Source organism: Rhinopithecus bieti, unplaced genomic scaffold (genome assembly GCF_001698545.2).
Source record: "Rhinopithecus bieti isolate Rb0 unplaced genomic scaffold, ASM169854v2 scaffold_6782, whole genome shotgun sequence".
NCBI lineage: Eukaryota > Metazoa > Chordata > Mammalia > Primates > Cercopithecidae > Rhinopithecus > Rhinopithecus bieti.
Window position 1 is genome coordinate 2112861 of NW_016805866.1, and position 25361 is coordinate 2138221.

General features: G+C 45.0%; 1 protein-coding gene and 1 long non-coding RNA gene across 7 annotated transcripts in view; both read right to left on the bottom strand.

Moving 5' to 3' along the window:
- STON2 (stonin 2) overlaps positions 1–4112 on the bottom strand; it is a 177185-nt gene extending 173073 nt beyond the window's left edge. For all 6 annotated transcript variants that reach the window (XM_017873856.1, XM_017873858.1, XM_017873855.1 and 3 more), the window contains exon 1: positions 3958–4112. The gene's annotated coding sequence lies outside the window, so the exon portion shown is untranslated. The remainder of the gene's footprint in view (positions 1–3957) is intronic.
- Positions 4113–9647: 5535 nt separating this feature from the next.
- LOC108530800 (uncharacterized) lies at positions 9648–18672 on the bottom strand. Its single transcript, XR_001885969.1, has 3 exons — positions 18404–18672; positions 9945–10098; positions 9648–9854 (listed from the first exon to the last, which is right to left on the bottom strand). It is a non-coding gene; the product is annotated as an uncharacterized LOC108530800 (long non-coding RNA).
- Positions 18673–25361: the final 6689 nt, after the last annotated feature.

The following is a 25361-nucleotide window of genomic DNA, read 5'->3' on the forward strand; positions in this document are numbered from 1 at the left end:
TCTTAGTATCAGCCAAACCATGGACAATCTTGGGTTCTCAGGGGGTTATTTATCTTGGGAGTGGGGGGGACTGATCACAATCTGTATGACCACATGGCACAGATGTTTAATTATGATAGTGACCTCAAGTAAAGTAAGCAATTTCTTGGTCTGACTATATCAAAATTCAGCCAAATGTCCACCCAGTGGGAAAGCTAAGCTCCAGAAGAAATTATAAGCTGGAATGACAAGAAGTGTGATGGATCAGGATTGGAATATGTGGACAGGCTTGAGTTAGAGGTCTGGAGCCAGACAAAAGGGTGTGTGCTAGATGAGAGGATGGGAAGTCTGGGCAAAATTACAAAGGGATGGGACAAAGCAGCACTTGTATGCTTCTTCTCTGGACCCAAGCTTTTTTCATTTTCTCACTACGAGCACTGCATCTGCAATTTAATATACACCTAGAGACTCAGTTACTCTTACAGAGCCTACTGCTCATGGCCAGAGCCAGCCTTCAGCAAAACTGCTGCATGGAGAATGCTGAGACCTTCCAGCCCTTTTCCTCCTTCCGTTGGACTCTTCCATTCTGGTATTTATCTCAACCACATCTTAATGTCTCCCCTTAGTTTGGTGGTTTTCAAAGTGTGGGACCAGTGGCATCAGTATCACCTGAGCACTTGTCAGAAATACTCATTTCCAGGCCCCAGACCAGATTGACCGATTCGGGGACTCAGGGGGCGGGGCCCAGCAATCTGCATTTTCTCAATCCCTCCAGGTGATTCGGATGCACACTAAAGTTGAGATCCACTGCTTCAGGTGATATAAAATAACAACTTCAAGATGAGAGAGCATGTGCATTTTAGGAGAGAACTTGTGAAGAAGGCAAGCTGCTCAAGAGCCAACTAAATCAGTTTCTAGCAGTGGAATTTGAAGTCATGTCACAGATGGTGAGAGAGAGACTGGAGGCCACAGTATTTGCCCTGGTCCTTATCACCTCTTGCTTTTTAGCTCACCTATTTCAATCTTCTCTCCACATGGCCACTAGAAATGTGTGTTTAGCTGGAAAATCTGACCCTGTCAAAGCCCAACTCAAAACTCTTCAGTGGCTGCTCCCTGCCAATGGATAAAGGCCCAGTCCCCTGGGACCTGACCCAGGGTCCTTCATCATCTGCCACTGGGCCACCTCCTGACCTTGTTTCCTTCAGCACTTTTCCTCCTGCTCAGCCATACCTCGCGGTCTGCAGCTGGTGTAGACTTCCCCATACCACGGACAGCAGACTTCCCATATGAGTTACCTTGACCAAGAGCAGGAGAGCTGAAGTGACAGCTGCTACTTCTGAGCAGACTTTAGATGCTATAGTTTTGTTCTATCATGTCCTTTTTCCCTTTGTCATAAATAAGATCCACACTGTCCCAGAGAGAGGCTGTTTCTTAAGCCTCAGCGGGTCCCAGAATGATGATAAATGAGGGGTAAAATTATTCTTGACTTACACTGGACATGCAGCATGAGAGGGAACTAAATCTTGGTTGTTGTAAATTACTGAGATTTGGGGGTTTCTTGTTATTTACCGTAAGCCAACTGTAACAGTACTTTTGATCACTTCTCTCAGTCTGGAATGTCTTCTCTGCTCCACCTTCTTTCCAATTCCACCTCACCCCTGCCTGCACAAGAGACCTGCTCACCATTCTACACTCAGCTCAAGTGTTACCCTTCGGTCAAGCTTTTTGTGTCCTTCCCAGGTATAACTTTTAAGATATTCTCTGGATGCTACAGACCTGTAACCCCATCCCTGGAACTGTGCCAGGGCTCCTCCATTTATTAGTACTATACTTAGAACAACCTCTAAGAAAAAATAATAATAAAATTAAAAATTCAACAACTCATGTTTTAAAGCAGAAGCCCGGCTCTGAAAAACAAAGCAATTTGTTGAATTTTCCCAGAGTCAGTCACACTCTGAGATCTCACGTGGTGGGAGTCTGGCTCCGAACTCAGGAGTCTTTGCCCCGCCCAACGCATCTCTCTTACTCCCCCCCAGCAGCAAGCATTCAGATCCTCCCACACCACTGGAAAGAGGAAAAGTCCCCTTATCAACAACTGAAAGGGCTGCCACGCTAATCTGAGACTTGAAAGATTGCATCTGGAAGTGGGCTTCTTACCCCCTCAGAAGATAAGCATTTCCTCTAAGTCAATGTATTCATTCTAAGGCTCCTGGCAAAAGCACAGGAGACCCTACAAGAACTGGGGCATTTTGTTTGCATCCTTTCCCCAGGTCCTCGCCTATGGGTTGGAGGGCAGGGGGCAGTATGGTGTGGTAAGACAGATTCCTATTGACATCACCCTAGAGAAGCTTTGAGAAGGTTCTTTTGGATTTGTCACAGGGTAGGAAGCAAGTGAGCAGGGGGGTCAGAACTCCAAGCAGATCTGTTACATGTCGAGATATTAAGTTTTAAAAAGAAAAATAAAAGGGGCCAGTTATTTGACTTTTCAGATTAACCAAGAAAAGAAAAGTGACACAGTGACAAAGAATTAAACCAGACCACCCAGGTCAGGCATAGGAAAAAAACACCTAAAAGTAGCAACTGCAATTTTAGGTTTCTATGAGCCACTGGAATTCTGTTGTGTGGCTGAGTCTTTTTTTCTCTCTCTTTCTGCCTCCCTCTCTTTTAATTTTACCTTTTGTTTACGGGAGGAATAAAAGGTATAAAACTTTCAAATACTTCCCCCAAATCAGCCATGCTAATGAAAGGTGAACATTTAACAAAGTACCATGATATTATTTTCACACAATAGTCATACCAATTTTTTCAAAGGTCACAAAGCTTTTCTCAGTTACTAGTTGGAATGCATTTATCTCTCTCACCATTCCAGTGGATCGGTTTTTTACCGCCCCACCCCCCAAAAGGATATGCTACCTTTAAAGAGACCATCAGTCTCATTAATAATAGCATTTTTTTCCTTTCAAGTGTAGAAAGCAGTTCAGAGCTACAGAAGGTTGCTAGGCCAGTTTGGACACGTCTGATTTACTCTTTAAAAGCCCATTCACTCCCTATAATAAATAATAAGAGCCGGTATTTATTGAGGGCTTAGCGCTGTGCTCGGTGTTTTTCAGGCATTGGTTCATACAATCCTCAAAACAACGCTATCAGGCCGGTGCAATCATTAACGCCACCTTACAGATCAGGAGAGGGAGGCACGGAGAGCAAGAAGGACCAGCCCGAGGGGGAAATGGGGAGCGTCGGGAGAGGCGGGGAGGCAAGCAGAGGCCAGGAGCTGCACAAAAGCACAGTTAATGATTCACTCACAGCCCTCAGGCAGCTCCTTCCAGTAGGGGTTGCACCAGAACACACGGACGCACACACACACACGAATGCACACACACACGCACACGCGCGTGCACACACACTCTCTCATCTTCAACTCTTCATCCCAGCGAGAGGCGGGTGTCCGGCAAATTGCTTGGCAACGCGCAGAGGAAACTCCATCCAAGACCCGCTTCAAGGCCGCCTCTGGGCGCTGTCCAGCGGGCAGAGCGCCTGAGGCCAGGCTGGGGTCCTGCCTCCCGACACCCCGAAGGTGGGGCGCGGCGCCAAGGCCGGGGTTTCAGGCGAGGGGAGTATAGGGAAAGCACCGTCCCCAGGGACACCTGTTGTCGCCTCCCCACTCGAGCCAATGAAGACACCCTGGGAGTCCCAATCTCGAAGACACCCATCGGCCAGAAGTGTCTGTGTACAGGGCCGGGGGTCGCAGGAGTCCTCCTCCACCCCCACCTGCCTTAAGCAGAGTCCCCTCTTCCTCTCCCACCCCGGGACGCCCGCGGCTGGTGGAAACGCCGCGCCTCAGCGTGGCCCGACCGGACAGGCTCGGGGGCCCCAGGGGGCACCGCGGCGCTAGGACCTCGCGGCCGGCCCGCCCCACCTGCGGGGCCCCTCTCGGGAGGCGCGTTCGCCCTCCTGCTGCAGGGCGCGAGGTGCAGTTACCTGCGCCGCGGTCCGCAGGGTCCCCGGCGTCCGCCGGAAGGTCGCCGCGGCAAAGCCGTCTCCTCTGGCCGCAGGATACCCACACGGCCGCCCTGCTCTCGCCAAGCTCCCTCCCAGCCGCAGCGCCGCCGCCGGCTCCAGACTCTCGGGCTCGCTCTGCGCCCGCCGGCTCCCGGCGCCGCTCCCGCCGCTCTTGATTGGCCGTGGCGCGCTCCCGAGCCGCGCCCTGATTGGACAGCCAGGGAGCCCGGGCGGAGGGACGGGCCGGGCGCCGCCGGGATCTGCTGGCCAAGTCTGCTGCGCCGCAGTCTTACTTTCCCGCGGCTCCCGGAGTCCCAAGCAGACCCCGAAGACTGGATCCTTCCCCTCTGCGCCGAGTGGGGCCGGCTGTCCAGGCACAAGGCAACGCGGAAAGCACCGATTCGAGCGACATGGAAATGGCAGGGAATGGGGAGCGCCTTGGAGTCCCACCCCCTCCGCCTGCGGGCTGGTGGTTGAGACCTCCTAGGAGCGGGAATCATTGCTCACCTTGCCTCACGCCTTACGTTCGTTTATTGATACTTTTGACTCTACAAAGGGCGTAGGCTCAGGACAGTGGCTTGTAAACAGCGGGCGCCAAATAGTTTTGTGGACTCATATCGGACTCTACACACAACCTCTCGGTGGTCCTACATGAGCTCTCAAAGGGACAGCAGCTTGTTTAAGGTCTTAATTACGCCAACAAATTATTAAAAACGCCGTGCTAAGTGTTTGGGGAGGAAAAAAAGATAAAAGTGGTTAGTTCTTCGGTTACAGGGAAGTTCATACCTAGCTAGAGAGATGAGGCTGGATAATGATAATGACCCTAACATTTTTATGGTGCATATTATTTGCCAGGCACTATTCCAAACGTTTTACATTTATTAATTCAGACATACAGAAAGGGGCTGTTATAATAACATCCATATGCCCCGTTAACACGTGAACAAGTGACACCAGTTTTTAGTCGGAGAGATTTTCATTGAAAGACACAGCAGCAGTCACTCCACACTGTGGAGGAGAGGCGCTGGTTAGAACCGAGGGGGTATAGGGAATTGAAATTGTTCTGTCCTCCGTCTGTTTTCCCATCTGCCCTGAATGTTTCTAAGGAATGAAAACAAACTATAAGTCTGGGTGCCACCAGACTTTTGTTCTGTTACTCATAAAACACCGTCTCTAAACACCCAGATAGGAAATGAGTAGAAGTAAATAACACAGCTTACATTGTAGGACCTTTGGTTTGGTGGCACTACCTTGAAAGCAAGTATGTAGCCATTTTTCTCCAGACATTTCCACCTTGTTTATTCTCCTATATTGACAGTACGCCTTGAGTGAGAAATTTGGCTTAGGAGAGAAGTAAAGACTCAAGGCTTTAACAGTTTCACCCACTCTGAACAGTCTTGGCCCTTACCCTAGGGTGAGCTTACAGTCATTTACTTTAAGGAGCCCAAGATCGATCTTCCAAGAGGAAATTACCTCTGTTTTCTCCAGTTTATATCAATGGACGGTTGATTCACTTTAATTTTTTTTTTTTTTTTTTTTTTTTTTTTCGGAGACAGAGTCTCGCTCTGTCGCCCAGACTGTAGTGTAGTTGCACAATCTCAACTCTCTGCAACCTTTGCCTCCCGGGTTCAAGATACTCTCCTGCCTCAGCCTCCTGAGTAGCTGGGATTACAGGGACGTTCCACCACGCCCGGCTAATTTTTGTATTTTTAGTAGAGATAGGGTTTCACCATGTCAGCCAGGCTGTCTCGAACTCCTGGCCTCAAGTGATCCGCCCGCCCCGGCCTCCCAAAGTGCTGGGATTACAGGCGTAAACTACCACGCTGGGCCTCAGTTGATTCACTTTATATTGAATAGGTGGACGGGCATGGATTGAACCTCACCTGGGAGGAACACCAGACAGAGCACGGCATGGTGTGGACTGTGTGAGCAGAGTTCTTTCGTGGGCATCCCTCTCCAAGCATCAGAAGCGCATGGAGACATTAGCCCATAATTCAGGTTGCTCACTTTCCATAGCTGCGGCTTCTGCCAAAGCAGAGTTGCATTTGGATTGGTCAAACTATCACTCCAACGAAGAAGGACTGTTTCAGTCAGAGAACCAAGCTGACCCAAAACGGTTTGTCAAACTGCTCAACCCTCATCGCTTCATATTAAGCTCAGCCCAGGGATGACAAGTGAAAGAAGGATGGCAAATGAAGGAAGAGTGACAAGTGAAGGAAGAACCTGAATTCTACTTCCATAACCTTGGAATCTTGTTGGGGGCAGGAACTGCTTATGTCTTGGTCTGTTCTCTGTCTCTAGCAAAATGCTTTATTTAGTTCGCCCCCTGTATCACATTTCTTCCCTGGTGACCACTGCTTAATGCTCAAAACTCAAATATTCTTTCCTCTGCGAAGTCTTCACTCAATCTCCTAGGCTGAGTTGGGAACCTCTTGCCTGTCTTATATGCCCATAACATCAATTAGCAACAGCATTCTAGTGATCTGCTCAAATGGCCGTCTTTCTAACTAGAAGACTGTGCATTACTTCATGATGTATCCCCAATCAATGTATCCCCAAGTAAGTAGGTACTTAATAAACATGAAGTGACTGATGAAAACCCCTGGCAGGCTAATACGGTGGTATTAAAGAGACTAGGGCCACACCCTATCCTGGTCTTCAACAGGGCATTCTTCAGTTCCAGACTGGAAGAACATTTGGTGTGGAGCAAAGTGATCATCCATTCAATCCAACAGTAAATAGGTAGTTTCTGTATGTCAAACACTGTCAGGTCCAGAGAAGAATAAGCTCTTCCTTAAATGAACACAAGGTGAAGTGGTGCAGTTGACTTACAAGACAGTTATACAGTTTCTCAAAAAGTTAAACATAGAGTTACCATATGACCCAGTAATTCCATTCCTTGATATACAACCAAGAGAACTGAAAGCATATGCCTACACAAATACTTGTGCACAAATGTTCATAATATCATTATTTGTAATAGCTGAAGGTAGAAACAACCCAAATGCCCATCAATTAATGATAGATAAACAAAATGTATTAAATAGTACAGAAGGTCCTCCAATAACGTTGTTTCTTTAGGATGTTGATGAGAAAAAAAAATCAACTGTCAGCTGAAAGTTTGCACGTTCTCCTCACATCTGCATGGGTTTTCTCCGGGTACTCCAGTTTCCTTTTGCATTCCAAAGATGTGCACGTTAGGTTCTTTGGTGCGTCTAAATTGTACCAGGATGAGTGTGAGTGTGTGTGTGTGTGTGAGAGAGAGAGAGAGAGAGAGAGAAAGAGAAAGAGAGAGAGGCTTGCGATGGAATGATGTCCTGTTTGGGACTGGTTCCCTGTTGGTGTGCTGAGCTGCCAGATGGGCTCCAATCACCTGAGACCTCGAACTGGAGTAATGGTGCAAATAATTATCTTGCTTGTTTTTATTAATCTTTTAAAAGTGTACATATAGCTCACATTTATTTCCACCTTTAATACTAGAAGTGTTTTTGCTCTTTATTTAGCAGCTTGGTGATGTTTTTGTGACCAGAAATATGCTGTAGGAACTTAATTCTTATTTATGTCAATTCCCTTAGGGGAAAATTGGGTTTTTTTTATACATTGTTTTGCTTAAAGGTTGTCATTTCAAGAACCTATCAATGACAATAAATGAGAACTTACTGTATATCCATATAATGGAATATTATTCAGGCATAAAATGAAGTACTGATAAATGCCAAAATATGGATAAATCTAGAAATTATTATGCTATGTGAGAGAAACCAGAAACAAAAGGCCACACACTGTATGATTCTATTTATATGAAATATTCAGAATAGGCAAATCCATAGAGACAGAAAGCAGATTAGTGGTTGCCAAGGGGAAATGAGGAGTGACTGCTTAATGGCTATGAACTTTCTTTTTGGGGTGATGAAAATGTTCTGTAATTAGTGGTTATGGTTATACAACTTTGCGAATATGCTAAAAACCACTGAATTGTTAAAGAAAATTCACTGCATGCTTTCTGAGAATACATACATTCTGAAAGTGTAGAAACCATCAGTAATGGACATGTTGGTTAAATCCTAAGGTATAGTAGCTAAAAGTGAAAAGAAACTTTTCTAAGACTGTGAAAAGCATTTAAATGTGGCTCCCACCTTCAGCATCCCAGAGAGGATTTACTCTTTAGATCTGCGTTGTTCAATTGAATATTCTAAGATGATGGAAACGTTCTTTATCTGAGCTATTTAATATGAAAGCCACTAGGCATGTGTGGCTACTGGACACTTGAAATGTGATTAGTGCGATTTGAAGAACTGAATTTTAAATTGTGTTGAAATTTAAATAGCCGCATGTGGTTAGTGGCTACCAATACGGCAGTGCAGCTTTTGCTGGTTTGGAGGACTAGCGCCATTTTAATCGGCAGTTTGGAAGAATACTGGCGGTCATGGGAGTGGGAAAATCTATGTCTTTATGTATCACAACCCAGATCAACCCTGTATCCACTAGAAACCCTTCATAAGATCTCACAGCTCCCACCCTTCTCCTCTCTATGAACTCTTAATAAACTTCAGTCCATAAGACAGGGTTTAGTTTTGTCTTTATGGCAAGGCACTCCTTCCACCCCACATGTATTTATGGGCCAGGCATTTTGTGGGACATGCTAGGAACAGGAAGGATTTTAGACAATGACAGCCAAATTCTACAGGGCTAGTCTTGAGAAAAGTGAGAGGAAAAAGGGACAAGAGAAATTCATTACAAAGACCCGGCTTTTTCCCTCCTTCCCTCCAACACCCCACTCTCAGACACACACGAACACACACTCCAACACTCAGACACACACACACACACTCTCTTCCAAGTAGGAATCTTGCTAGTAAGATGCTGAAGTGGCGTTGAAGAATCTTTATTCAGATTTCCTCTTTCCAACTCAAGCTCCGTAACATCCTAACTCTTCCAATACATCCTCTGTTCATATTGATCTTTCCCATCTATGAACTTTTACTGAACTTGAAATCAATAATATAGAATGTAATGTTTTCTTTTTTTTTTTTTTTTTTTTTTTTTTTTTTTTTTTTTTTTTTTTTTGCGATGGAGTCTCGCTCTGTCGCCCAGGCTGGAGTGCAATGATGCTATCTCTGCTCACTGCAACCTCTGCCTCCCAGGTTGAAGCGATTCTCCTGCCTCAGCCTCCCGAGTAGCTAGGACTACAGGCACGTGCCACCATGCCTGGCTAATTTTTTGTATTTTTAGTAGAGACGGGGTTTCACTGTGTTAGCCAGGATGGTCTCATCTCCTGACCTCGTGATCCGCCGGCCTGGGCCCCCCAACGTGCTGGGATTACAGGCATGAACCACCGCACCCGGCTGGAACATAATGACTTTCTAAGTGTTCTTCTATAATGTGGTGTCCTCACAGCAAGATTCATTTGTTGCACAAATATTTATTGAACTCATACCTATTTTGTGCCAGAACGGCCTCAAGGGGTGTGGATAAAAAGGATGAAAGACAGTCACTGGACAACTTAGAGCCTGATGAGGTGGCACACAAAGAAACCATTCTACCATAGCTCTGCTTAGATGTGTAGGAAGGGTTGTTGAAAGCACAGGGCAAGGAGCTGCCAAAAGACACAGAAAATCAGGGAAAGCTTCTCAGAGGAGTGATATTTGAGGAATTTGAAGGATAAGTACAAATTTCAAGTTGTTTTTATTTAATTCACTTTTATTGTGCACTTTCAAAAGTTAGATTTAAGGTAGCTTTTCAGGAGAAGTTTTAGGACCTAATGTTGGAAACAATGCATTAACCTCAAGGTCTATCTCAACATCTGTGACAATGTTTTGCATTGCTGATGAGATTCCTAGCTGGACAGTCACCCTTGCTGCCCTCTAAACTTATTCCTGAGAGGAAAGCAAAATTAATAGAAGATAAATCTTTCTGATATCAAGGAGTTTAAAATCTCTCATGTGCTGTTGCTGTATCCTTCTTACTGGTCTCTTGGGGGTTATTTTCTTCTAATCCAATGTATCCCAAATATCAGTCACTTATGTCCCATTGTCACCATTCTTACCATTTCCACATATCATCTGCACAATTATGTACTTAATTGCTTCTTTGAATTGGCTTTCATTTTGCTCAGTTTTCCTAAAAGGATTTTGATATCATTATCATAAGTGAAAACCAGTATAATTTGCCATAAAGAGATAATTAACCATAAAATCATACAATAAAACAAAACTATGTTATTTAATCTTAGCTGGATATTGTTGGTTGCTGAAGGTTCTGAGTTTGAGGCTCTGCTCTTTCTTTGATGAAAAGGGAGGTTACCATGCCTTGGCGAGATATGAAAAACATATAGGCACCAAATGAATCATTTCTCCTCAAGTTAATCAAACAGACTCAAAGAGAATTTTAAAGAGACTAACTCTCTCACTATATGAACCAATGAAATTCAATTTCCCTTTTGCATATCACTTAGAACCAGCTCTTGCACCAAGTAAAATCAGTTTGTCCTGGGTACCACACTTGTAAACATTGTCTGATCCATTCCTTTCATAGCGATTGGAATGATCTAATATATACATCTCATAATTTCTCTTTCCTATTAAAATTCCTTCAATGGCTCTTTGTTACCTAAGGGAAAAAATCTTAGTTCCTTACGATGAGATACAAGATCCCCCTTAATCAGCCTTAGCCTACTTCTCCAGCCTTAACTTCTGTCATCCTCCTCTTTAACTTCCTATTCCACCACTGCTGATCTATTTGTAGTTCCTAGAACGTACCATGTACCATCACACTTCTGCGCCTTTGAACATATTCTTCCCTTTACCCAGTGTGCTATTCATCATCTACTCATCCTTATCATCTTCCATTTCTCTTCTCTGCTTATTTTTATTTATCTGCCTAGTATCATATGCACACCACCAACAATAACTACAGTACAACAGCATTCCTCTGGCAACACCTGCCCCTTTCTTCTCGGGCATCTTCCTCCACTGTCTCCAACCCCATGATTTTAGCAGGAACTGACAAGTTCTCATATGACTTCTTATCCCTGACCACAACTGATTGTCCTACATGTGGGCAACCTAACCAAGGTGAACCAAGCAGATTTCCTGAGAATTTCGTATCAAGAACAGCACATTTGAGTTACTCTTTCTCTGTTTTAAGATGCAGAGAGAAACTGAGGCAAGTAAAGTAGACATTCTCTATTCCAAGGGTCTCTAACCTCCAGGCCGCAGACTGGTACTGGTCCATGGCCTGTTAGGAACTGGGCCACTCAGCAGGAGGTGAGCAGCAGGTGAGCAAGCATTATTGCCTGAGCTCCACCTCCTTTCAGATCAATGGTTTAGATTCTTATAGGAGGGTGAATCCTATTGTGAACTGTGCATGCAAGAGATCTAGGTTGTGCGCTCCTTATGAGAGTCTAATGCCTGATAATCCGAGGTGGAACAGTTTCATCCTGAAACCACCCTCCTTTCCCCCACCCCTGCTACCATGGAAACATTGTCTTGCACAAAACCAGTCCCTGGTGCCAGAAAGGTTGGGGACTGCTGCTCTAATCCACTTGTGCTGAAGACCAGCTATTTCCTTGCCCTTCTTTCCTTTTAGGTCCTTCAACTTTTCCTTTTATTTTGTGAAAGCGATTCCGGTGTCCTTACAATTAAGTCCCTTTTTCTTAAACTAGTTGAGTTTCTGTCACTTACACCCAAGTGTCCTAATACATACCTAATTGTTCTCAAGGTCCCAACAAATGCTACTCCTTTGTGAAGGCTTCCCTGACTCCCCCAAGCTCACAAAGGTGCCCCTTCTCTTATGCCATCCTGCATTTTGTCACACCAGACCCCCTTTTTAGTAATTGTCTTGGTGATCTTGACATTTTTGTGTGGGGAATAGTGTGTGCTGTCCCTGTCACTTATTTTGAGTATTTCGTTAATCACCCCAATGGGAAGGCGGATTTAAAGCACAACAACCCATTAACAATATGCTTTCAGAGAAGTCAATATGTACCAAGAAAAATTTTGTTTAACTATTAACTAATATTAGCTGCTCCACTGTGAATAACTTTTTTAACACTAAGCTTAATCCTTAAAAGGACTTTAAAGATCTACCAACTACAAGGAGTTCTCTCTCCTGCCCTTCCAGGACGGAATTAGAAATGCAGAGGCTCATGACCGTGACCCCACAAAGAGCAACCACCAGGACGGAGGCAGCACCTGGAGATGAGGGCAAAAACTGATGAGCACATGGAAGGGAGGGTCAGAGAAAAAGGGAGATCTGAGAGAAAAGAAACCCTGGGAGTCCCACCTGTCACCAAATCTCTGAATTAAAAGACAACTTTATTAAAAGTAAATAATATTTTCCAGCATCCATGAATTTACATCTCTGATCATACTTAGCTAAATAAGAATGAATTCTTTTAGGAAATTGATTGAACCTTTGTACCTTCTCAGGTGTTACTAGCATGACACAGATGTCACATCTGTTTGCACATTTATCTCATGTCTAGACTGGAAGCTTTTTTAGAAAAGAGATTCTTGGCCGGGTGCGGTGGCTCAAGCCTGTAATCCCAGCACTTTGGGAGGCCGAGATGGGCGGATCACGAGGTCAGGAGATCGAGACCACCCTGGCTAACACGGTGAAACCTCGTCTCTACTAAAATACAAAAAAAAAACTAGCCAGGCGAGGTGGCAGGCGCCNGGTGTTACTAGCATGACACAGATGTCACATCTGTTTGCACATTTATCTCATGTCTAGACTGGAAGCTTTTTTAGAAAAGAGATTCTTGGCCGGGTGCGGTGGCTCAAGCCTGTAATCCCAGCACTTTGGGAGGCCGAGATGGGCGGATCACGAGGTCAGGAGATCGAGACCACCCTGGCTAACACGGTGAAACCTCGTCTCTACTAAAAATACAAAAAAAAAACTAGCCGGGCGAGGTGGCGGCGCCTGTAGTCCCAGCTACTCGGGAGGCTGAGTGAGGCAGGAGAATGGCGTGAACCCCGGAGGCGGAGCTTGCAGTGAGCTGAGATCTGGCCACTGCACTCCAGCCTGGGTGACAGAGCGAGACTCCGTCTCAAAAAAAAAAAAAAAAAAAAAAAAAAGATTCTTGCAATCTTTGAGATGCTGTTGAGCGTCTCACATAGGACCCAGCACTTAGCCCACCCTTGAGCTGGACTTTGATTATTTTAGCCTATATTTTGTAGGAATGCTTTCCAGCTGCAAGTATCAGAATAACCAGCTATAGTAACTCACAGACTAAAGACATTCATTATCTGACCTGAACAGTCTGAACATTAGAAGTCCCAGAGGATGTTGTTTAATAATGGCAAAAGGGGCCAGGGGTGGTGGCTCACGCCTGTAATCCCAAAACTTTGGGAGGCCGAGGCAGGTGGATCACTTGAGGTCAGGAGTTTGAGACCAGCCTGGCCAACATGGTGAAACCCTGTGTCTACTAAAAATACAAAATTAGCCAGGCATGGTGGCAAGCGCTTGTAATCCCAGCTACTTGGGAGAATCACTTGAACCTGGAAGATGGAGGTTGCAGTGAGCAGACATCGTGCCACTGCACTCCAGTCTGGGTGACAGAGCAAAAGTCCATCTCAAATAAATAAAAATAAAATAAAATAAATAATAATAATGGCAAAAGGACCCTGGCTCTTTCTACTCTCTCATCCTAGGCTTTTTGTCTCTTTATCTTAGGCTTTTTGCCTTGTGATTGCAAAATGGTTGCCACAGCTCCAGGTATCTTATCTTTAGAAAGCTTATTTAAGGAAGAAAGGAAGTGGTCTGGGCTGGAAAAGAGGCTTTTTTTATATCAGGGAGGAAAATCTTCCTAAAACACCTCCTCCACATCTGGTAAATTCTCACTTATATCTCAATAGCTAGGACTGAATCACATGGCCATGCCTAGTTGCAAGAGAGACAGGAAAGCTAGTTTAATATCTTACTTTTCCAGCCTCAGGAATGAAAAGTAGGTGTATTACTGGCAATGCTGCTCTTAAAGCAGACAAATGGAGCCCTGGCCCAGGATCCAGGCCTCAGGGGTTCTATGCTTTGTGACCCAGTGCTATCTGGGTGGATAACCCTGAGCCTGGATCAAGAACCAAATGCAATGTCCTCACTTCTGTTCCCATTTCTTCACCTAGGGGCACTCTTTACCTACTACCACTCAGGTGGAGTTAACCAGAGACCCGAGGAGCTCTTGGATCTATGGCATCTTTTTGGTATCTTGTGGCTGGATTCTTCATCCAGGAGGACCACCTGGAGTGTGGATTGCCTCACTGGCCTGTGAATTATTTCTTTCATTAGATCATGCAAGATTGAGCTGCCAGAATTGTGCTGGGGTGCTGATTTTGGGTGATTCTCATTCACATCACACACAGGATGAGTTTGGGGCTCTGAACTATTGTTAGTTCTCTGTTCCCTGCTAACCTTCGGTGTGAGCTGTGTGTGTGGGCCTATGTCTTTGTTTTAACTGGCTATATTTCAACTGCAATGCCACCTCTGGACCTGAGGGCAGCTGGGTTCGGGGAGACATCCTTTACCCTGTGCTAGGACCCAGGGCAGTTACCCTCTACCTCGTGGGCTCTCCACCAGTTCTCTAGGGACAGTCATACCTATTTCTTTCCAGGGCTTTCCAGGCCATAACCCCAAAATGCCAGTGAGCCCTTCTGGTCCATGTATCCTCTCACTTCTGATCAATGGGGTGACATAATTCTCTTGTTGGTCAGTCTTAATCTTTGTGGAAAGGGATACACATTCCTTGCATGAATGAAATTACTCTTTTTTTTCTTTCTTTTCTTTTTCTTTCTTTCTTTCTTTTTTTTTTTTTTTAAAGAGACAGGGTCTCATTCTGTTTCCTGGGCTGGAGTGCAGTAGTGCAATCATAGCTCACTGCAATCTCGAATGCCTGGGCTCAAGCAATCCTCCCGCCTCAAGCCCTTTGAGTAGCTGGGATTATACGTGTCACCACATCTAGCTAATTTTTAATTTATTTGTAGAGACAAGGTCTCACTATGTTACCCAGGCTGGTCTCCAACTCCTGGCCTTCAGTGATCCTCCTGTCTCAGCCTCCTAGAGCACTGGGATTACAGATGTGAGCCACTGTGGCTGGCCCAAGACGGCTCTTCCTGTTTGTTCTATTGTCCCCACCAGTGGCAGTGTATGGAAGGCAGAAGTTTAGCCAACAACCAGACAGCACTCTCTAGAAATGCAGTGGTTAGAACCTAAAGATCTCTTGAGCTCGTTGGAAGGGGTGTTGTTCTTGATAGGGTTGCTGGGAGATTCAAATGAGATTGTGCACCAGAGAATCCTCTGTAATCTACACTGTTACACACAGATATTAGTTATTTTATTCCCATCTGACAGACAAGAAAACCAGAAAAGAGGAAAGTTAAATTACTCCCATGACAGAAAGGCCCCATGGGAGTGCTGCTGGGAAGGGAAGCTCTGGTTTCAGATGGCCTGGGATGGCTCACTCAGCTCTGCCAGCTCCTAGCTGGGCCATCCTGGGTCAGTTTCTGAGCCCTAGTTCCATAGTTACTAAGTGGGGGGATGGGGAGGAACAATCCACCTATGTCAGAGGGTTTTGGTGAGCATTAAATATGCCTGGAACTTGATAAATATTAGCAGGTACTCAACAAATATTAACTGCTATTATTATTTTATTACACTGATATTTGTAGGAGAGCCACAGGTCTCCTGGGCCACAGTCCTGCTGTGCACTAGAAATGAGTTATGAAAAAGTACTTCCAAAATGAGATTGCCAGAGGCTGCAGCGGTATGTTAGATTGTTTGGCATTGGAGAGGCAATATAGCAGATGGGAAACATTACAGACTCGGGAGCCAGAAGGCCTGGGGTTTGGATCCTGGCTCAGTCACTTAATCGTTAAACCACTTAACAGGTCTTTGGCAAGTTACTTAGCCTCTCTGTGCCTCAGTTTCTTCATTTCTGAAATGGGGATATTAGCACCCACCTTATAGGTTCTTATGAGGATTGAATGAGTTAATGTACATCAAGTGTTTAGGACAGTGCCTGGGTCATAGTGTTAGGAATGATTGGATGCTATGAATTTTATTATTTTGAATTCATTTAAAATTCAAAACAAACTTTGCTCTTCAAGATTCCAGTTGGTGGGCTGAGCATGGTGGCTTATGCCTGTAATCCCAGCACTTTGGGAGGCTGAGGCAGGTGGATCACCTGAGGTCAGGAGTTCGAGACCAGCTTGACCAACATGATAAAACCCCATCTCTACTAAAAATACAAAATTAGCCGGGTGTGGTAGTGCATGCCTGTAATCCCAACTACTTGGGAGGCTGAGGCAGGAGAATTGCTTGAACCTGGGAGGTGGAGGTTACAGTGAGCCAAAATCGTGCCATTGTACTCCAGCCTGGCCAACAAGAGCAAAACTCTTTCTCAAAATAAAACAAAACAAAATAAAATGGAATGCAATGAAATGCAATAAAATAAAATAAAAATAAAATAATTCCAATTGGCTTTTATTTCAAGAAATCTGCATTTTAGTGATTCAAAAGAAAAGAAAAGAAAACAAGGTAGGCACAAAGATATACTCTCTGCCTTTGTACCTTTGCTTGTGTTGTTCCCTTTGCCTGAAATCCCTCCTTTTTTACCCATAAAACTACCACATATTGTCCACTCTCCCAGAGGCCAGGACTCATTCTACCACACTCTTGTCCCTCAAGCAAGACCCATGTCTCCTTTTTACTTACCTGTGTAATTCTTGACATGTTCAATAAATGTTTCTTGAATGGAAAGGTGAAAGAAAGTAAGAGATGTTATTTTCAGTTCCTGCAGTTTGCGAATGCAACACTATAGTTCATAGTGGAGTAATGTCCTCTCTCTCAGAGAATGAAGGGATTGGCAGAGTGACTTGGGAAGATGTGCCAGTCTCAACAGTAGGAGGGGAAAACACAAAGAATAGCAAACAACCCAGTCTTTCACTAGAAGGGGCCCCATCCTCCAACACCATGTTTTCCTGGATTGGGGAGAAGTAGTAGCACAGAGTGACCCAGAGGGGTGCTGTGGACTCAGGACAACTTGTGTATGATTCCAATTGTGTCATCCAATGGCTGTTTAACCCTAAAACCAAACATCTCTGAGCCTGTTTTCTTGCCTGTAAAATGAGGGTAATGCCAACCCCAAAGGGTAACTTTGATGATGAAATGAGATAATAGTGCAATGCCTGGCACTTAGGAAATGCTTTCATTTCGTTCTATTTTTTTGAGATGGAGTCTCGCTCTGTCGCCCAGGCTGGAGTGCAGTTGAGCGATCTCGGCTCACTGCAAGCTCCGCCTCCTGGGTTCACTCCATTCTCCTGCCTCAGCCTCCCAAGTAGCCGGGACTACAGGCGCCCCCCACCACAACTGGCTAATTTTTTGTATTTTTTAGCAGAGACAGGGTTTCATCGTGTTAGCCAAGATGGTCTCGATCTCCTGACCTCATGATCCACCTGCCTCGGCCTCCCAAAGTGCTGGGATTACAGGCGTGAGCCACCGCGCCTGGCCAGAAATGCTTAATTAATGTTTCTTTAAATGAATGAAGAGGGCTTTTAAAGAAAATCCTATTGTTGAGGAAGACTGCTATCCTTGAAAGCACAGCATTGCTTGATGCTATGCTCTGTCTGTCATAGGTCAGTGACTGATTCTGCAGTCATCACGGGGCCACCTCCTCAGACTCTCAGTCCGGAGTTGAACCACAACCAAGAAGTCTGGGAGGCAGTATTTGGCAACCTCCTTCCCAAACCCTTCTCCTCTCCAGCTGGCACAGAAACACTCCACATTTGCAGCTTCCACAGCAATTACGAGAACCTACACCCTTTTATTGTTTGACTTTCCCTAGCAATGGAGCAATCACATGATTTTCACAGGAAAAACAACTCTGGGATCACAGACAGTCTGGACTGAGCCATGAACTTTCTGGTCCCTGTGTCTGAGTTCCCAGAGAGAAAAGACATTTGATGCTGGCAGAATGAAGGCTGAGCTGGACAAAAAACAGAGCCAGCACATGCTCAGAGCAGGCTGGCCAACCGAGCAGGTTGCATTTCAGGATTAAAAACAGTAACGATCCTAACAAAATAGAAGCTCATATATACTGAGTGCTAAGTACCAGGTACAGACATCATAATCATCAGCACAATCCAAGACGAAGATTTTACTATCTTCATTACATCAAGGAGGAGAAGTCAAGGTCTTAGCTAGCATTTCACCCCTTTTGCAGTCCCCAGAGCCTATGTGTTTAACCTCTAGCTCCGTGTCTACCTACAGCAGCAGCGCTTTCAAGCTCTTTGCACACAAATCTCCTAGGAATCTTGAAATGCAGATTCTGAGGTTCTGCATTTCTAATGAGCTTCCAGGGAATGCTGCTGGTCCAGGACCTTTAGTTGCAAGGGTTGAACCGGTGGCCTCAACCTTGGTTGCACATTGGACTCACCTGAAAGCTTTCCACATATTGATGCCTTGGCTGCATCCTGGAAAGTCTGACTTTGTTGGTCGGGGGTGCAGCTCTGGCATAGCATTTCTAAAGCCCTCCCATTGAAGGAATATGCAGCCAGGGCTGACACCACGGTTCTGGTGGGAGGTAATATCTGTAGGTTCTTGAGGATACTCCATTACCCTGAGCTCCCCTTTAGCAACCACAGGGACATTCGCGACTGGGCTTCAAGGACGCCCTTGAAGAGGCCTCTCCCAGAAAACTCCAAGCCCATGAAGAGGCCAGAGCCACCACCTGTTTCCTTGAAATAGTTAGCAGCTGTGCTGGGTGACCTCATCGCTCTGGCTCTGCCTCAGGCCAAGCTACGATCTGGAAAGCTCTCCTCCCAAGTCAGGGCTCCCCTTGTGTTGGGGGCAGTGGGGGAAGAGCTCAGGAGGAGCTGCAGGTTAATGCCAGAGCCCATCTGGAGCTAGTGGGAAGAATGAGGGTGCAGGGTGGGGGCACCCCAAGGGACTTCACAATGGGCAGTCCCTGGGCCGTGAGGCCATGGCTGTGAGTGCAGCTGACTGCCTCACCCCTGGCTTCCTCCATTGCTCACCCTCCCCAAACCCTTGGGAACTGATGAAATCACAAGGGGCTCTTCTCCCCTCCTGTAAGCAATGCATAAACAAACAAACATTGAAGTATGCAAGTAAAAATGCAAAGCCCATTTCTTTTTCCCCATTTCCAAGAGGCAATCACCTGTCGCAGCTGGGTTTATATCCTTCTAAATCTTTTCTGTACATTAATATGTGTATTTCTACACACAAACATACATATACAATCCTGTTTTATAAACAAAAATGCATCATAGACTATAAGTCCAAACACTATCTTGCTTATTTTTTCCATGCAGTTATATATACTTACCAATTGTTTTAGTGTCTGGAAACTTGTCAGGAAATCAGAATCACTCAGGGGCACATTTTAAACATTGAGACTGACAGGTCTCACTCCAAACCTGCTGAATGAGAATTTCTCAGGGAGGCACCTGGGGAAGTCTTTTTTTTTTTTTTTTTTTTTTTTTTAATTTTATTTTTTTTTTATTGTGTGTGTGTGTGGAGAGAGAGAGACAGAGAGAAACAGGGTCTTGTTCTGTTCCCAAGACTGTAATGCAGTGGCACAATCGTAGCTCACTGCAGCCTCAATCTCCTGGGCTCAAGTGATCCTCCCACCTCAGCCTCCCTTGTAGCTGGAACTACAGGCATGCGCCACCACACCTGGCTGTTTTTTGTAGAGACAGTTTTTTGTAGAGACAGGGTCTTGCTATGTTGCCCAGGCTGGTTTCAAACTCCTGGCTTTAACTGATCCTCTGACCTTGGCCTCCCAAAGTGCTGGGATTACAAGCATGAGTCACCATACGTGGCCTATATTGATATTTTTAATAAGTGTCTCAGGTGATTCTTATGGGAAATATCTTGCCTTTTTAATGCCTGTACATGTCCCATGCGTGTACTATCATTTATTAACCAGTTCCCCTCTGTTGAACATTTAGTTTGTTTTCAGCTTTTTTCTTCATGCTATAAATAATACTACAAACATACACGCATCGTACAGATCCCCATGTGTGTTTCTGTAGGATAGTTCCCTAGGAGTGGATAGCTACATGCAAGGCTTACCTGGAACTTTTTTCCCCCTCTAAGACTGCTCATGTTTGAATCGTGGAACCTCATAGCAGGACAGAACCTTAAAATCTGTGTAAAGACCAATACTGTCCTATAGAAATATAATGTAAGTTGTACACATAATTTGAAACTTTCAGTAGCTACATTAATTTTAATAATATATTTTTACTTAACCTTATATATCAAATCTATTATGATCTCAACATATAATGAAATGAAAAGTATTAATGAAAATATTCGCTATGGTTTGAATGTTTGTTTCTCCTCAAAATTTATATGTTGAAATCCTAACCTCCAAGGGGATGGTATTAGAAATTGGGGCCTTTGGGAGGTGATTAGGCCATGAGGGTGGGGCCCTCAGAATGGGGTTAGAGCCCTTATAGGAGAGGCCTGTAATCCTAGCACTCAGGAGGCTAAGGCAGGAGGATCACCTGAGGCCTGGAGTTGGAGATCAGCCAGGGCAACATAGCAAAACTACATTTCTATGAAAATAAATAAATACACAAATAAATTTTTTAGAAAAGTGGCCTGAGGCTGGGTATGGTGGCTCATACCTGTAATTGCAGCACTTTGGGAGGCCAAGGTGAGCAGATCACCTGAGGTCAGGAGTTTGAGACCAGCCTGGCCAACATGGCAAAACCCCATCTCTACTAAAAATACAAAAATTAGCCGGGCCTGGTGGTGTGTACCCGTAATCCCAGCTACTCAAAGGTCTGAGGCAGCAGAATCACTTGAGCCCAGGAGGCTGAGGGGGGAGAATGGCTTGAACCACGGAGATGGAGATTGCAATGAGCCATGATCACACCACTGCACTCCAGCCTGGATAACAGAGTGAGACTCTGATTGAAAAAAAAAAAAGAGGCCTGAGAGAGACTTCCTCACCTTTTCTACCATGTAAGGGTAGAAAGAAAAGGTACCATCTAGGAAACAGAAAGTGGGCCCTCGTCAGACTTGAGTCCAGAAGGCTGAGGTGGAAGAATGGCTTGAACCACAGAGGCGGAGATTGCAATGAGCCATGATCACACCACTGCACTCCAGCCTGGATAGCAGAGCGAGACACTGATTAAAAAAAAAAAAAAAGAGGCCTAAGAGAGAGACTTCCTCACCCTTTCTAACATGTAAGGGTAGAAAGAAAAGGTACCATCTAGGAAACAGAAAGTGGGCCTCCTCAGACACAGAATCTGCTAGGGGCCCTGATCTTGGACTTTCCAGCCTCTAGAACTGTGAGAAATAAATTTCTGTTGTTTATAAGCTACCCAGTATGTGGTACTTTGTTATAGCAGCCTGCGTGAACTAAAACAATATTGTGCATCTGCTCTTCCTGTGAAGTCTTTGGAGAGTGTGTGGGTTTTACACTTAGAGCATGCCTCACTGGGACCAGCCACATGGGACAAGTGACGGTTGTATCGGGTAGTGCAGATCTAAACCTTTTATTTTACTGGGAGAATATTCATAGGGGACAGGAACAAACAATCATGGAGCAGCTACAATCTACTTGTCCCCGAATAAGCACTTAACATCCATTATTGCTGCGCCCCTGAGCTGCTGCCCGGAGTCCCTGTCCATTATTCCCGGTTTGGAATTATCCGTCTCTCCCTGCAGAGCTGCAGACGTGGCAGGAGAGAGTTGGGAGGGTGGGGCAGGGTGCAGGCAGAGTTCTGGACAGGGATGCAGGGCAGCGCCTGGGTGAGTGAAGCAGCTTCTTTGTGAGCCCTCGTAGAAGTTTGGGGGTGGGGGCAGTATAAGGAAGTCAGGGCACGGGTAATTATTACGCTCATTATTTCAACTTGAGGTCTGTAATTTGCCAGCATCACACAGCCACAACACAGAGGCAGAAATGGAATCGAATCTTCAGATTCCAGAGCCCATGCTTCTCTTTTATCCCATAGATGTCTCCAAGACAGTCATTCAAAGTCTGTCCTTACATTAGTGATGCACGGAGAGCTGTAAACAAATTAAGTGCATGATTACAAGTCACGTTGTCAAACTATTCTGAACGGTGTCCCATTCCGCAGACTTGTGGTTAAAAACATATGCGCTGAGGTCCCCTGGTGGAAGTCAGAGTTATTGCAAGGGGCAGGCAAATGGGTTTGTGGCTTTCCTAGTTCATGTCCTGAATACATAAAAATGGGACATGACATGAATGTCCTACAAATTTTTTTTCAAAAAGGACCTAATACTTGGCAAACATTTGAATCACTGCAATACATTCTCCTATCTCAGACTATCAGAGGGACGGTTCCAAAGAGATCCCAGCTGCAGGTTCTGCTTCAGTTATATCATTTTTTGGGTAAGTATGTTCAGCTGTACATGGTTATGTCTCAGTTTCTAAATTTACTGTGTGTGTTAATGTGCCTGTTCTCCAGCTAGATTGTCAGCTGATCAAAGGAAAGACTCGAACCCCTAGTTTAAGGCCCTGCACATTCTGAGTTCTTAAATGATTATCAATGACATTAAACCAATGTTGTTGATTGCCTGAGTAAAATGATATAAAAGCACAAAATGAATTTGGTATTAATAATGGATATCTATGGCTTTCGCTGCTCAGGGTCCCCCCCTACCTTTTTTTGAGACAGAGTCTCGCTGTTGTCCGGCCTGGAGTGCAATGGCGTGATCTCGGCTCTCTGCAACCGCCGGCTCCTGGGTTCAAGGGATTCTCCAGCCTCAGGTTCCCGAATAGCTGGTTCTACAGGCGCCTGCCACCACACACAGCTAATTTTTGTATTTTTTGTGGAGACGGGGTTTCACCATGTTGGCCAGGTTGGTCTGGAATTCCTGACCTCAAGTGATCCACCCGCCTTGGCCTCCCAAAGTGCTGGGAATACAGGTGTGAGCCACCACGCCCGGACGTTCTCTCTTTTTCTTTGGGCTGTAGCACCTGGATTCTATTTTCCTGCCACAATCCACAGTTTTCGTGAGGCTGCCAATCAAGTGCCCCGCCCTCCCTGGCTAAGGGTTGGGCCTAGAGATTTGAATCTTAAATAGAATTGTTGCCTCTTCTCCACCAGTGATAATAATAATTTCAATTAAATAATCAGCCCTGTCTGCATATTCAGCTTTTCTTTGTGTGATTCTGGGACATACCCCATACCCTAATGATAAATTTCTTTATCATTGCATCTAGAATAAATTTGACAGATGGCATTTCACATTTTTACTTAATTCTGCTTCAGTTTGGAAATTTACACATGTTTTCATAAGCATCAAAGAAATGGAAGACTTCCATTTGCTAAGTGCATAACTAGCTATTTTTCTCTAGGGGGCAAAATGACAACCAATTAATAAAAATTGTGTTTTATAAATCTTAGGCAACAATTTGATAATCTCTAAGGGTTTGGGTACCAGCAAGAGCTATGAAAAAGAGAACTTTATGAAGCAAGTGAAACAGCTTTACACTGGCACCTGTTCAAGCCAGAAGACTAGAATTCTAGCCTCCTGTTGCTGGAGCCTGGTATTGCACTGTAAACCTTTGGCCATTAACAGTGGTTGTAGAAGATCCACTTGGGGAACTGGTTTCTCCACTCCAGAGATCCTCTTAGAGCATCTGCTGCTGCTCTGACCCCCATGACCCCTACACCCACTGTGGCCTCCTTTTTAACCAGCCCTGGGCTCCTGACTCACCATAACCCCCACTAACCTCGACACCTAAACAGGAAGGGCCACATCCTCTTCTTTACCCACAGATCCCCAGAGTGTCTCTCTGCTCTTGGCTGGACCACACAGCCTAGAGGGAGGTCTGAGTTCATCTACCCAAGTCAGGGTGGTAGCACTGAGTTATTTTTGAGAATCACATTTTCAAATATTAAAAATTCAACTATTGATGAATTCAAGGTGATGGAACAACACTACCAACACAACAATGTCACCATTGCTGATGGCTAACAGCTATGGACACACTGCTGCATTTACAGTGTCTCCACACCCTGTGAAAAGAATGTCAGGGATCCTTCATGGGTTTTTCTTTTTTCTCCCCATGATTAAATAAGAGTTAATCATCACCAAAAAGCTCTGGCAGGGGCTTTGGACTAAATCGTGCAGTACTGTGAAGATTGATGCCCACATGAACTCCATGAATTTGTAATCAGCACTCACTTCGTACTTGTTGATGGCAACCTGATGACTGAGTCCAGACTTGAGCTTAACCGAAGCTTCAGTGGACTGTAGTGTGTCATCTCATTGAGTGACAACCTTAACGACAAAAAGGGGAAGGATTCAGGCAATTGAATGTGTAAAGAGCTCCTCGTTGGCTTATGATTCTCCATGCCTAGAAAATGAGTCATTAATGGCAGGAATATTTGGGGAAATTTGGGGCCTCAAAATATTCACCACATCAGGCAATGACTCTTTGCTCAAGGACAAAGTTACTGTGACAGTTGTGAAAAATGATATAAACCACAGGGTGGATAATCAACGTGTGGCTATATGGGAATTAAGTGTGTATTTTAGCAGATAAATGAAAATGGGGAGTCCAGGAAATTCCATTTTTGAACTCAGCGTAAAGTTTTCTTCCAGTTGTGCAGGTATTATGAAAAACCCCAAGGTGATAAAAGCTTACTCCAAGATTTTACAACTATAGGAAAAATAATATATTTCTAAATTATAAATTTAGAATTGCTAAATTCAACTAATGAGAGAATCCTTCAATTGGTGATAGAAAGGGAGAACACAGTAATTTTGTTATCACTAATTTTTTTTTTGAGACAGGATCTTGCTCTGTTGCCCAGGCCAAAGTGCAGTACGCCATCTTGGTTCACTGTAACTTTCGCCTCCCTCCTGGGTTCAAGAGATCCCCCTGCCTCAGCCTACCGAGTAGCTGGGACTATAGGTGTGCACCACCACAACCAGCTAATTTTTGTTCTTTTTGTAGAGACGGGTTTTTGCCATGTTGCCCAGGCTGGTCTTGATCTCCTGGGCTCAAATGACCCACCCACCTCAGCTTCCCAAAGTGCTGGGATTCAGGCATGAGCCACTGCAGCCAGCCACTAACGGTTTAAGAAGACGCACCGGCTGGGCACAGTGGCTCACGTCTGTAATCCCAGCACTTTGGGAGGCCGAGGCGGGCAGATCACCTGAGATCAGGAGTTCAAGAGCAGCTTGGTCAACATGGTGAAACCCCGTCTCTATTAAAATTACAAAAAATTAATAGGGCGTGGTGGCAGGTGCCTGTAATTCCAGTTACTCAGGAGGCTGAGGCAGGAGAATCGCTTGAACCCGGGAGGCAGAGGTTGCAGTGAGTTGAGATCACCCCACTGCACTCCAGCCTGGGCAACAAGAGTGAAACTCTTGTCCAAAAA